This window comes from Canis lupus, chromosome 27, assembly GCF_048164855.1.
Source record: "Canis lupus baileyi chromosome 27, mCanLup2.hap1, whole genome shotgun sequence".
Classification (NCBI taxonomy): domain Eukaryota; kingdom Metazoa; phylum Chordata; class Mammalia; order Carnivora; family Canidae; genus Canis; species Canis lupus.
The window spans coordinates 25,405,823-25,418,828 of NC_132864.1; the positions used below are offsets into that span (position 1 = coordinate 25,405,823).

A 13,006-nucleotide genomic window follows, 5' to 3' on the forward strand; every position below is an offset into this window, starting at 1 on the left:
TTAGAATCTGCCCAGATGTTGCCTTACATGAGGAAGGATAATTAAAGTTGCAGATTTGGGGGTGGGGGGGACTGGGGTGGCCAACCAGGTGGCTAACCAACTGGTTAGACTGACTTCAGCTCAGGTCATGATCCCAGGGTCCTGGGACTGAGCCCCACATTGGGCTCCCTGCTTAGCGGGAAGCCTGATTCTTCCTCTGCCTACTTGTGCTCTCTTTGTGTCAAAATCTTTTTTTTTTTTTTTTTTTTTGCAGTTATCTTGAGTTTTATTAAGAACTTAAAAATCTAAACATTTTAGAGAGGCCTGGGAAGCCTACCTAGAAACATTGACTTCTGTCATTTCCAACCTCCACATGTCCATATACCTCACAGTACTGCACACCCACCCACCCCCGCCCGATGACAGACAGCTTGGCAGCACAGTGAATGTCACATTTTTACTATTTGTAGAAAACTGGCATTTAGATTTCAAAATTTATAGTATTACAAAATTACGGGCAGCAGTCTTAAGCATTTCAACAATGTTTATAAGCTCCACTTTGCTGATTCAAACAAGGTTATTATTCCAAGTTCAAAAAAACAGGACTTGTCTCAAGTAGGCATATTATACATCCTGCAGATACTTGGGCCACACTGCTCAGGACCCATTTGTGACCGTGTCTTCTTCCATCTCCTCTTCAAGATCAGTGGGACCTGACCTGCGTTCTCTGCCAGTTATCTGACCGGACTGTAGCAAGCGCTTCAGCCGCTCCACCTCAGCCAGGGTTGACGCATTTGCTATAGCATTCTTGATTGCTTCTACATCCCCTGGAGATGGCCCACACCTTTCTTTTTGTCAGTTGGCAAACCAGCACCTGGATTGAAAGTTTTGCTTCTCCTGGCAATATCCTTTGCAAGTTGTGCACCCCGTTTGCCCTTGAACATTTTCCCTGCTTCCTGATGCTCTCTTAGTTTCACTTTCTGGAAATCCAGTACTCTGACTTGCGGAACTTTGTAAATTACATAGTCTATAATGCTTCTTGTTTGTTACAGGATTTCTCAGAATACTTAGGTAAGTCAGTGATTTGAGAGATGTCAAAGGGTCCAGGTCACCCTGTTCCACAAGACTGTTGTTGGTGAGAATGAGTTCTCTCAGACGGGGTAGAGCCTGATCAAGTCCCTCACCTATACGGCATATTCCATTGTTGTTCACTAATAATGTTTTCAGCCTTCTCAACAAAGAAAAACCATCCAGTTTCCTGATTTCATTGTCAGAGAAATCAATAGCATCAAACTGGTCTAAGGTAGCACCCAGATTTTCAATGACAGGAATTTTATACCCCCAGAGATCCAGCTCGCGGTCCCGCACGGCGTTGGTGTACTGAGCCCCTTTCTGCTGGGAAGGTTGGTAAAGCTCCTGTTTCTCCTGGTCGGTGCTTTCCTGTCCTGGGGGCACTCGCTGCCCGGCCTTAGCCCAGCTCCTCGCATGGTTCCCTCCTCCTTGGATGCTTTTTTATTTCTTTATTATTTTTTTCTCTGTCTTCCTACATTGATAGAAGTGCAAACTCTTCTCACTGTAGCATTAGGTCCTCTTGTTGGATAGATCCTTTAAGTATAATATAGTGTCCATCTTCATCTCTTACTACAGTCTTTGGGATAAAGTTTAATTTATTTCATATAAGGATGGCTACCCCTGCTTTCTTTTGAGGACCGTTTCAATGGTAGACGGTATGATATTAAAAATTGAAAATTTTAAAGCAGTACATTTTTAGTAAAGTACAATTTAAAATTGACAAGAGAAAGAACATGACAATCTAAATAATCTTATACTTATTAATGTAATGAATCATCAAAAGCCTGTATACCTAAAACTCTTTGTAGACAGATATAGAAGGAATCTTTCTCAATATGATAAAGTATATCTATCTAACACCTATGGCAAATACTGGGTTTAACGGTAAAAAAGTTTCTCCTTAAAATCAAAAGACAGTGCCCAGTATCACCACTTTTTTTTTTTAGGATTTAATTTATTTATTCATGAGAGGCACACACAGAAAGAAGAGGTATAGGCAGAGGGAGAAGCAGGATCCCAGTGAGGAGTCTGATGTGGGACTTGATCCCTCACCAGGGATCACGCCCTTACTGGGAATCACACCCTGAGCCAAAGGTAGATGCTCAACCACTGAGTCATTCAGGCGTCTCCCAGTATCACCACTTCTATTCACTATTGTCCTGGTAGTCCTAGTAAGTACAAAAATAAAAATATATACAGACATGCATGTACACATGCCTGTGTGCATACATGCAAACATGCATACCTACATATAAACACATCTTTTAGAGTTCAAGGATTTAAATGGAACATACAAAACTCACATTATTTGTATATGATGTAAGAATGGAGCTAGTAAGTTGAAAATAATATACAGCTAAATTGTCAGTTTTAATGTATGATTCTACCAAGGTTACTCAACATAAGGCCAATTAACAATCAATTGCATTTCTATATACAAATGATAAATAGCAAATAAAAGTACTACATCTAATAAAATAAAAATATCAAATAGGTAAAACCAGCAAAGTGAATTTGTAATAAATTCTAATGTTGACATACTTAAAGTATTAAAACCTTTTTAAAAAGATTTTTAAATTTATTTATTCATAAAAGACACACAGAGAGAGTCAGAGACATAGGCAGAGGGAGAAGCAGGCTCCTCGCAGGGAGCCTGATGTGGAACTCGATCCTGGAACACTCATGCCCTGACCCAAAGGCAGATGCTCAACCGCTGAGCTATGCAGACATCCGAAAATATTAAAACTTAAAGTGTTTTACTCTTTAATTTAAATATTTTTCAATTACTTTCATATTAATAAATATTAACCGGGGGAATCCCTGGGTGCCTTAGCAGTTTAGTGCCTGCCTTTGATCCAGGGCGCGATCCTGGAGTCCCGGGATCAAGTCCCGTGTCCGGCTCCCGGCATGGAGCCTGCTTCTCCCTCTGCCTGTGTCTCTGCCCCCCCCCTGTCTATCATGAATAAATAAATAAAATCTTTAAAAAATACATAAATATTAAACCCCCCCAAAATTAGTAAAAGTAAAAAAAGAAAAAAGATGCTTGGTTGGTGAGATTGCAAAGTCGTGGATTCACTCCTGAAAACAGTATGGAGGTTCCTTTAAAAGTTAAAAATAGAACTACCCTATGATCCAGCAATTGCACTGCTAGGTATTTACCCAAAGAATACAAAAAGACTAAATTAAAGGGACACATGCACCCTGATGGTTATATAGCAGCGTTTTCTACAATAGCCAAACTATGGAAACAGCCCAAGTGTCTAGCGATTAATGTATGAGTGAAGAAGATCCACACGTCGATTGATGTATGGATAAAGCCATAAAAAGAATGAAATCTTGCCATTAGCAATAATGTGGGTGGAGCTAGAGAGTATGTTAAGCAAAATAAATCAGAGAAAGACAAATACTATATGATTTCACTCATGTGGAATTAAAAAAAAAAAAACGAGGAGAGGGGAGAGAGGCAAATCAAGAAACAGACTCTTAGTTATAGAGAAGAAACTGATGGTTACCATACGGGAGGAGTGGGATAACAGGGAAAACTGGAGATGGGGATTAAGGAGTGCACATGTTTGTGAGGAGCACCGGGTGATGGATGGAAGTGTTGAATCACCGTATTTGTACACGTGAAACTACTATTGCACTGTATGTTAACTAACTGGAATTTAAATAAAAACTTAAAAAAATCAATCTATTGAAAGGTATAAAACCTCTACATAGAACGGGCTACATTATTGAGATAAATTAACAACTAAAGCAACAAAATGCAAAGGGCAATCCTTGGAATGGGAGAAAATGTTCTCAAATCATATAGCTGATAAAGAATTAATGTCCAGAATGTAAAAAGAGCAGTGAGAGTGCAACAGAAAAAAGACAAACAGCCCAATTAACAAGTAGACAAAGGATTTGAATAGTTTTTTCTCTAAAGTTCTACAAATAGCCAGTAGCCACATTAAAAAAAAGTATTCAATATCATTAGTCATTAGGGAAATGCAAATCAAAACCACAGTGAGATAGCTGTGAACTTTTCAGTTGTACCCATCCTCACTCCCTGCCGTTGGCAACCACCCATCTGTTCTCTGTATCTTTAAGTTTGGCTTGGGGTGTTTTGTTTCATTTTTATTTTTTCAGATTGCACATACAAGTTAGATCATATGGTATTTATCTCTCTTTTTCTGACTTATTTCACTTAAGCATAACGTCCTCAAGATTTATCCATTTTGTCACAAACAGGAGATTTCGCATCCATTCCTGATCAAAACTCTTCAGGTGTAGGGATAGAGGGAACATTCCTCAGCATCTTAAAAGCCATCCAAGAAAAGCCCACAGCAAATTTCATTCTCAATGGGGAAATACTGAGAGCCTTTCCCCTAAGATCAGGAACAAGACAGGATGTCCGCTCTCACCACTGCTATTCAACATAGTACTATTAGTCCTAGCCTCAGCCAGGCAACAAAAAGAAATAAAAGGCATTCAAATTGGCAAAGAAGTCAAACTCTCCTTCTTCACAGATGACATGATACCGTACATAGAAAACCCCAAAGACTCCACCCCAAGATTGCTAGAACTCATACAGCTATTTGGCAGTGTGGCAGGATACAAAATCAATGCCCAGAAGTCAGTGGCATTTCTATACACTAACAATGAGACTGAAGAAAGAGAAATTAAGGAGTCAATCCCATTTACAATTGCACCCAAAAGCATAAGATATCTAGGAATAAACCTAACCAAAGAGGTAAAGGACCTACACCCTAAAAACTACAGAACACTTCTGAAAGAAATTGAGGAAGACACAAAGAGATGAAAAAATGTTCCATGCTCATGGATTGGAAGAATTAATATTGTGAAAATGTCCATGCTACCCAGGGCAATTTACACATTTCATGCAATCCCTATCAAAATACCATGGACTTTCTTCAGAGAGTTGGAACAAACCATCTTAACATTTGTGTGGAATCAGAAAAGACCCCAAATAGCCAGGGGAATATTAAGAAAGAAAACCATAGCTGGGGGCATCACAATGCCAGATTTCAGGTTGTACTACAAAGCTGTGGTCATCAAGACAGTGTGGTACTGGCCCAAAAACAGACACATAGATCAATGGAACAGAATAGAGAATCCAGAAGTGGACCCTCAACTTTATGGTCAACTAATATTCGACAAAGCAGGAAAGACTATCCATTGGAAGAAAGACAGTCTCTTCAATAAATGGTGCTGGGAAAATTGGACATCCAAATACAGAAGAATCAAACTAGACCATTCTCTGATACCATGCACAAAGATGAACTCAAAATGGATGAAAGACCTAAATGTGAGACAAGATTCCATCAAAATCCTAGAGGAGAACACAGGCAACACCATTTTTGAACTTGGTCACAGCAACTTATTGCAAGATACATCCATGAAGGTGAGAGAAACAAAAGCAAAAATGAATTATTGGGACTTCATCAAGATAAGAAGCTTCTGCACAGCAAAAGAAACAGTCCACAAAAGTAAAAGACAAACTACAGAATGGGAAAAGTTATTTGCAAATGACCTCTCAGATCAAGGGCTAGTATCCAAGATCTATAAAGAGCTTATTAAACTCAACAGCAAAGAAACAAACAATCCAATCATGAAATGGGCAAAAGACATGAACAGAAATCATACAGAGGAAGACATAGATAAGGCCAACAAGTGCCGCATCACTTGCCATCAGGGAAATATAAAACCAAACCACAATGAGATACCACCTCACACCAGTGAGAATGGGGAAAAGTCACAAGACAGGAAACAACAAATGTTGGAGAGGATGTGGACAAAGGGGAACCCTCTTACTCCGTCAGTGGGGATGTGAACTGGTGCAGCCACTCTGGAAAACTGTGTGGAGTTTCCTCAAAGAGTTAAAAATAGATCTGCCCTATGACCCAGCAATTGCAGTGTTGGGGATTTACGTCAAAGATACAGATGCAGTGAAACGCTGGGACACCTACACCCCAGTATTTATGGGAGCAATGTCCACAATAGCCAACTTGTGGAAGGAGCTTTGGCGTCCATCGAAAGATGAATGGATAAAGAAACTGTGGTCTATGTATACTATGGAATATTACTCAGCCTTGAGAAACGACAAAGACCCACCATTTGCTTCGACGTGGATGGACCAGGAGGGTATTATGCTGAGTGAAGTAAGTCAATCAGAAAAGGACAAACATTATGTGGTCTCATTCATTTGAGGAATATAAAAAGTAGTGAAAGGGAAAAAGAAAAAAAATGAGTGGGAAATATCAGAAAGGGGACAGAACATGAGAGACTCCTAACTCTGGGAAACGAACGAAGGGTGGTAGAAAGGGAGGTGGGCAGGGGTGGGGGTGACTGGGTGACGGGCAGTGAGGGGGGCACTTGATGGGATGAGCACTGGGTGTTATACTATATATTGGCAAATTTAACACCAATAAAAAATAAAATAAATAGGGATCCCTGGGTGGCGCAGCGGTTTGGCGCCTGCCTTTGGCCCAGGGCGCGATCCTGGAGACCCGGGATCGAATCCCACCTCGGGCTCCCGGTGCTTGGAGCCTGCTTCTCCCTCTGCCTGTGTCTCTGCCTCTCTCTCTCTCTCCATGTGACTATCATGAATAAATTTAAAAAAATTCAAAAAAATAAAATAAAATAAAATAAATAAATAAATCATCCTTTTGTTCCAAGGATGGAACACACACACACACACACACACACACACACACAAAAGAACAAAAATTATATGGTCTCATTAAATTGGGTAATATGAAAATAGTGAAAGGGCACGAAGGGGAAAGGAGAGGAAATGAGTGGGGAAATATCAGAGAGGGCGAGAGAACATGAGAGACTGCTAACTCTGGGAAACGAAGAAGGGGTGGTGGAAAGGGAGGTGGGTGTGGGGGTTGGGGTGACTGGGTGATGGGAACTGAGGGGGGCACTTGATGGGATGAACACTGGGTGTTATGCTATATGTTGGCAAATTGAACTCCAATAAAAAGAAATTTAAAAAAATAAACAAAACGAAACAAAAGAAAACAAAAAACCAAACAGCAGGTTTCCCTTTTTAATGGCTGAATGATATTCATATATATTTTTTCTTTATTCATCTATTTGTTTATGTATACTATGTTGTTTCCATGTCTTAGCTATTGTAAATAATGCTTCAATAAACATGGAAATTCAGAAATCTCTTTCAGAGAGGGATTTTATTTTATCTTGGATATGTAACCATAGGGTGGCTGCTGGATCATATGGAGTTCTATTTTTAATTTTTTGAGGAACCTCCATCCTCCATATTGCCTTCCATAGTACCCATATTGAATTACATTCCCAACCAACTTGCACAAGGATTCCCTTAACTTCAAATCCTTGCCACCAGCACTTGTTATCACTTATCTTCATGATAGCCATTCTGACAAGTATGAGGGAACATTCACTGTGATTTTGATTTGCACTCTTGTGATGATCAGTAATGTTAAGGACATTTTCATGTACATATTGGCCATTTGCATATCTTCTTCAGGGAAAACAGTCTATTCAAATCTTTTACCCATTTTAAATCAGATTGTTTTTTGCTGTTGAATTTTCTTATATGTTTTAGATGTTAAGTGCTGTTTGCAAATACCATTTTCCTTGCCATGGGTTGCTTTTCATTTTGTTGTGCAAGAGTATTTTAAGTTGATATTATCTCACTTTTTTTGTTATTATTGCTTATAATTTTGGTGTCATATAATGCGTCATTGCAAAGACCAATATCAAGGATATTTTTTCCCTGTTTTTTTCTAAAACTCTTATGGTTTTAGGTCTTCATGTAATTGTTAATCACCTGAAACTAACTGGAATTTAAATAAAACCTTTAAGAAAAGATACCCAAAAAACTAAGCTTGTTTTAAGATATATGTTTCAAGAAATTCGTTTAAGGAAAGTGCAAGTGAGGGACGCCTGGGTGGCTCAGCGGTTGAGTGTCTGCCTTCAGCTCAGGGCGTGATCCAGGGTCCCGGAATCAAGTCCCTCATCGGGCTCCCTGCGGGGAGCCTGCTTCTCCCTCTGCCTGTGTCTGTGCCTCTCTCTCTCTCGCTCTCAAATAAGTAAATGAAATCTTGTTTAAAAAAAGGAAAGTGCAAGTGAGAAAAATAAATAAATAAATAAATAAATAAATAAATAAATGTTTAATTATGTCAGCATGTTGATGTTATCCATAGTTCTCCACTTTTAAATTTTAGCAATATTGTAGCTAATATAAAAGACTAGGTGGGCATATTGCAACTCTACCCCTTAATGGGTGTGTGACCATACAGAAGCTGCTTAATTACTCTTGTTTCTTTTACTGTATGAACAAAACATGAAAATAGACATCTACATTCTATACCTTAGTAGGAATGAAATAGCATAGGTAATATTTACATGAAATAACATAGATAAGAGCCCCTTCCCCATCCCTATACTGATAGTACTTGGCACAAGCAGGTAGTAAGTAATTGATATATTGTTCCCCTTTGTCTTCTTATGCTCTGTGTCAGAAAAAAAAAACATTCATTGAAGAAAAGTTGTGTTGAGAGAAAGGATCTTTTCAGCAGTATGAGTTTTAGGTAAGACTTTTGTTATACTGTTGGAACTGCAATTAGTGGATGAGAAGGGCTCATACGTACTTAGCTATTACCGGGCCATCTCTACACCATACTACTGTCTTCTCCACACAATTCCATAACTGCCTCAAAAAAGGAAAGGATATGCCAAACTTTTCTCTTGCTATGAAAAAGTCTTTTTTTTAAGATTTATTTATTTATTCATGATACACATAGAGGGAGAGGTGGGGGGGGGCAGAGATACAGGCAGAGGGAGAAGCAGGCTCCATGCCAGGAGCCCGATGCGGAACCCTATCCCGGGACTCCAGGATCACGCCCTAGGCCAAAGGCAGGCACCAAACCGCTGAGCCACCCAGGGATCCCCTGAAAAAGTTTTAATTGAAAACCAGAGTGCTGGGCTGAATACAGCTTCAGCAGATTCCCTGTTAAATTAGAAGGGGTTTTTCATTTAAGTCCTAGTGTTGATATGTCACTATGCTCTGTCACTTTGAAAAGCCATAGTGCTTTGTTATCAGCACTGAGCCCTGACAGGCTTTTGATGTAGACTTAGACTAAAATAGATTGCCAGAATGATGAAGGCGCTGCTTACCTTCTAACACCTCCAGGCTGTGGATGTGGGCAAAGGTGCTGATCAATTGCTCTGTCCAGCCCAGTGGGTTTGATCATCTCCAGCTGAATATTTTCACATTTTAGATTGTAAGTTGAAATTGTAGAAGTGTTGATAGGTTTTCAACAGAAGCATGAATGTTACTGATGGCATATGATTTATGCCATCTAGAGACTTAATTTCTTAGGCAAATTATTAATAATTAATTCTTGCCCTTTAACTTATACATTTTATTTAGAAAGTCTTTAAAGAAAGAAAACCGTACTTGGTGAGTTATAGAGGAAGTTGGCCTGCCAAAAAACATAGTCATTCCTTGAATTAAACACCATGTGCCAACCTTCTGCCAAGCACTGAATTAGGTGTTGCAAGCAGAAAGACAATTAAGAGTACCCGTCCTCGGAGGAGGAGGGGCAAGACGGCGGAAGAGTAGGGTCTCCAAAACACCAGTACCCACCAAATTACCCAGAAAACCTTCAAATTATCCTGAAAATCTATGAATTCGGCCTGAGATTTAAAGAGAGACCAGCTGGAACTTTACAGTGAGAAGAGTTCGCGCTTCTATCAAGGTAGGAAGACCGGGAAAAAGAAATAAAGAAACAAAAAGGGGATCCCTGGGTGGCGCAGCGGTTTGGTGCCTGCCTTTGGCCCAGGGCGCGATCCTGGAGACCCGGAATCGAATCCCACGTCGGGCTCCCGGTGCATGGAGCCTGCTTCTCCCTCTGCCTGTGTCTCTGCCTCTCTGTGTGTGTGTGTGTGACTATCATAAATAAATAAAATAAAATAAATTAAAAAAAAAAAAAAGAAACAAAAGGCATCCAAGGGGGAGGGGCCCCGCGAGGAGCCTGGCTGAGGCCGGGGCGAGTGTCCCCAGGACAGGAGAGCCCCGTCCCGGAGAAGCAGGAGCTGCACCAACCTTCCCGGGCGGAAAGGGGCTCGGAGGGAGTTGGACCAGGACCCCAGGAGGGCGAGGATGCCCTCGGGCTCCCCGGGACAGTAACAGCAACTGCGCGCCCAGGAGAGTGAGCCGAGCTCCCTAAGGGCTGCAGCGCGCACGGCGGGACCGGAGCAGCTGCGGGGGGGGGGGGGGGGCTCGGGGGAGGCTCTGCGGAGGGGGCTGCGGGGCAGGAGCGCGAATCCAACAGCGCAGGCCCCGGAGCACAGGGCGCCGGGACACAGCCCAGGATCCGGCCTCCCCCGGGACAGGCAGAGGCCGGGAGGGCCCAGGACAGCAAGGACGCTCCTGCCCCAGCTGAGCGGATCAGCGGCCCCGCCCCGGAGCCTCCAGGCCGTGCAGACCGAGAGCTCCGGAGCTACTGCGGGGGCTGAATCCAGGTTTCCAGAGCTGCCCCGCCACTGGGGCTGTTCCTCCTGCGGCCTCACGGGGTAAACAACCCCCACGGAGCCCTGCACCAGGCAGGGGGCAGAGCAGCTCCCCCAAGTGCTAACACCTGAAAATCAGCACAACAGGCCCCTCCCCCAGAAGACCAGCTAGACGGACAAGTTCCAGGGGAAGTCAAGGGACTTAAAGTATACAGAATCAGAAGATACTCCCCCGTGGGTTTTTTGTTTTGTTTTGTTTTGTTTTGCTTTTTGATTTGTTTGCTTCCCCCACCCTTTTTTCCCCTTTCTTTCTTTTTCTTTCTCTTTTTCTTCTTTTTTCTTTTTTTCTTCCTTTTTTTTTTCTCTTTCTCTTTCCTTTCCTTCTTTCTCTCCTCTCTTTTTCTCCTTTTCCCAATACAACTTGCTTTTTGGCCACTTTGCACTGAGCAAAATGACTAGAAGGAAAACCTCACCTAAAAAGAAAGAATCAGAAACAGTCCTCTCTCCCACTGAGCTACAAAATCTGGATTATAATTCAATGTCAGAAAGTCAATTCAGAAGCACTATTATACAGCTACTGGTGGCTCTAGAAGAAAGCATAAAGGACTCAAGAGACTTCATGACTGCAGAATTTAGAGCTAATCAGGCAGAAATTAAAAATCAATTGAATGAGATGCAATCCAAACTAGAAGTCCTAATGATGAAGGTTAACGAGGTGGAAGAACGAGTGAGTGACATAGAAGACAAGTTGATGGCAAAGAGGGAAACTGAGGAAAAAACAGACAAACAATTAAAAGACCATGAAGATAGATTAGGGGAAATAAACGACAGCCTGAGGAAGAAAAACCTACGTTTAATTGGTGTTCCTGAGGGCACCGAAAGGGCCAGAGGGCCAGAATATGTATTTGAACAAATCATAGCTGAAAACTTTCCTAATCTGGGAAGGGAAACAGGCATTAAGATCCAGGAAATAGAGAGATCCCCCCCTAAAATCAGTAAAAACCGTTCAACACCTCGACATCTAATAGTGAAGCTTGCGAATTCCAAAGATAAAGAGAAGATCCTTAAAGCATCAAGAGACAAGAAATCCCTGACTTTTATGGGGAGGAGTATTAGGGTAACAGCAGACCTCTCCACAGAGACCTGGCAGGCCAGAAAGGGCTGGCAGGATATATTCAGGGTCCTAAATGAGAAGAACATGCAACCAAGAATACTTTATCCAGCAAGGCTCTCATTCAAAATGGAAGGAGAGATAAAGAGCTTCCAAGACAGGCAGGAACTGAAAGAGTATGTGACCTCCAAACCAGCTCTGCAAGAAATTTTAAGGGGGACTCTTAAAATTCCCCTTTAAGAAGAAATTCAGTGGAACAATCCACAAAAACAAGGACTGAATAGATATCATGATGACACTAAACTCATATCTGTCAATAGTAACTCTGAATGTGAACGGGCTTAATGACCCCATCAAAAGGTGCAGGGTTTCAGACTGGATAAAAAAGCAGGACCCATCTATTTGCTGTCTACAAGAAACTCATTTTAGACAGAAGGACACCTACAGCCTGAAAATAAAGGTTGGAGAACCATTTACCATTCGAATGGTCCTCAAAAGAAAGCAGAGGTAGCCATCCTTATATCAGATAAACTAAAATTTACCCTGAAGACTGTAGTGAGAGATGAAGAGGACACTATCTCATACTTAAAGGATCTATCCAACAAGAGGACTTAACAATCCTCAATATATATGCCCCGAATGTGGGAGCTGCCAAATATATAAATAAATTAATAACCAAAGTGAAGAAATACTTAGATAATAATACACTTATACTTGGTGACTTCAATCTAGCTCTTTCTATACTCAATAGGTCTTCTAAGCACAACATCTCCAAAGAAACGAGAGCTTTAAATGATACACTGGACCAGATGGATTTCACAGATATCTACAGAACTTTACATCCAAACTCAACTGAATACACATTCTTCTCAAGTGCACATGGAACTTTCTCCAGAATAGACCACATACTGGGTCACAAATCGGGTCTGAACTGATACCAAAAGATTGGGATCGTCCCCTGCATATTCTCAGACCATAATGCCTTGAAATTAGAACTAAATCACAACAAGAAGTTTGGAAGGACCTCAAACACGTGGAGGTTAAGGACCATCCTGCTAAAAGATGAAAGGGTCAACCAGGAAATTAAGGAAGAATTAAAAAGATTCATGGAAACTAATGAGAATGAAGATACAACCGTTCAAAATCTTTGGGATGCAGCAAAAGCAGTCCTAAGGGGGAAATACATCGCAACACAAGCATCCATTCAAAAACTGGAAAGAACTCAAATACAAAAGCTAACCTTACACATAAAGGAGCTAGAGAAAAAACAGCAGATAGATCCTACACCCAGCAGAAGAAGAGAGTTAATCAAGACTCGAGCAGAACTCAACGAAATCG

At 41.2% G+C, this 13,006-nt stretch overlaps 1 pseudogene; it reads right to left on the reverse strand.

The window, feature by feature from the left end:
* Nucleotides 1-392: 392 nt before the first annotated feature.
* Nucleotides 393-1,473, reverse strand: LOC140618936 (U2 small nuclear ribonucleoprotein A' pseudogene; annotated as a pseudogene).
* Between the last annotated feature and the right edge of the window lie 11,533 nt (nucleotides 1,474-13,006).